Source organism: Octopus bimaculoides, chromosome 30 (assembly GCF_001194135.2).
Source record: "Octopus bimaculoides isolate UCB-OBI-ISO-001 chromosome 30, ASM119413v2, whole genome shotgun sequence".
NCBI lineage: Eukaryota > Metazoa > Mollusca > Cephalopoda > Octopoda > Octopodidae > Octopus > Octopus bimaculoides.
The window spans coordinates 3,045,857-3,046,326 of NC_069010.1; the positions used below are offsets into that span (position 1 = coordinate 3,045,857).

The following is a 470-nucleotide window of genomic DNA, read 5'->3' on the forward strand; positions in this document are numbered from 1 at the left end:
TTGGATTATCCAAATCTGCTTCTTTTTTGTTTTTAATGAGTCATTCATGCTACAATCCCACCATGGGGTCATCATCTGGATTATCCAAATCTGCTTCTTTTTTGTTTTTAATGAGTCATTCATGCTACAGTCCCACCATGGGGTCATCATCTTGATTATCCAAATATGCTTCTTTTTTGTTTTTAATGAGTCATTCATGCTACAATCCCACCATGGGGTCATCATCTGGATTATCCAAATCTGCTTCTTTTTTTGTTTTTTAATGAGTCATTCATGCTACAATCCCACCATGGGGCCATCATCTGGATTATCCAAATCTGCTTCTTTTCTGTTTTCAATAATGTTTGTTTTTAATGAGTCATTCATGCTACAATCCCACCATGGGGCCAACATCTGGATTATCCAAATCTGCTTCTTTTTTTGTTTTTAATGAGTCATTCATGCTACAATCCCACCATGGGGTCATCATA

At 36.6% G+C, this 470-nt stretch overlaps 1 protein-coding gene across 4 annotated transcripts in view; it reads left to right on the forward strand.

The window, feature by feature from the left end:
• LOC106883927 (E3 ubiquitin-protein ligase MIB2) overlaps positions 1 to 470 on the forward strand; it is a 19,187-nt gene that overhangs the window by 14,898 nt on the left and 3,819 nt on the right. The window lies entirely within an intron of this gene.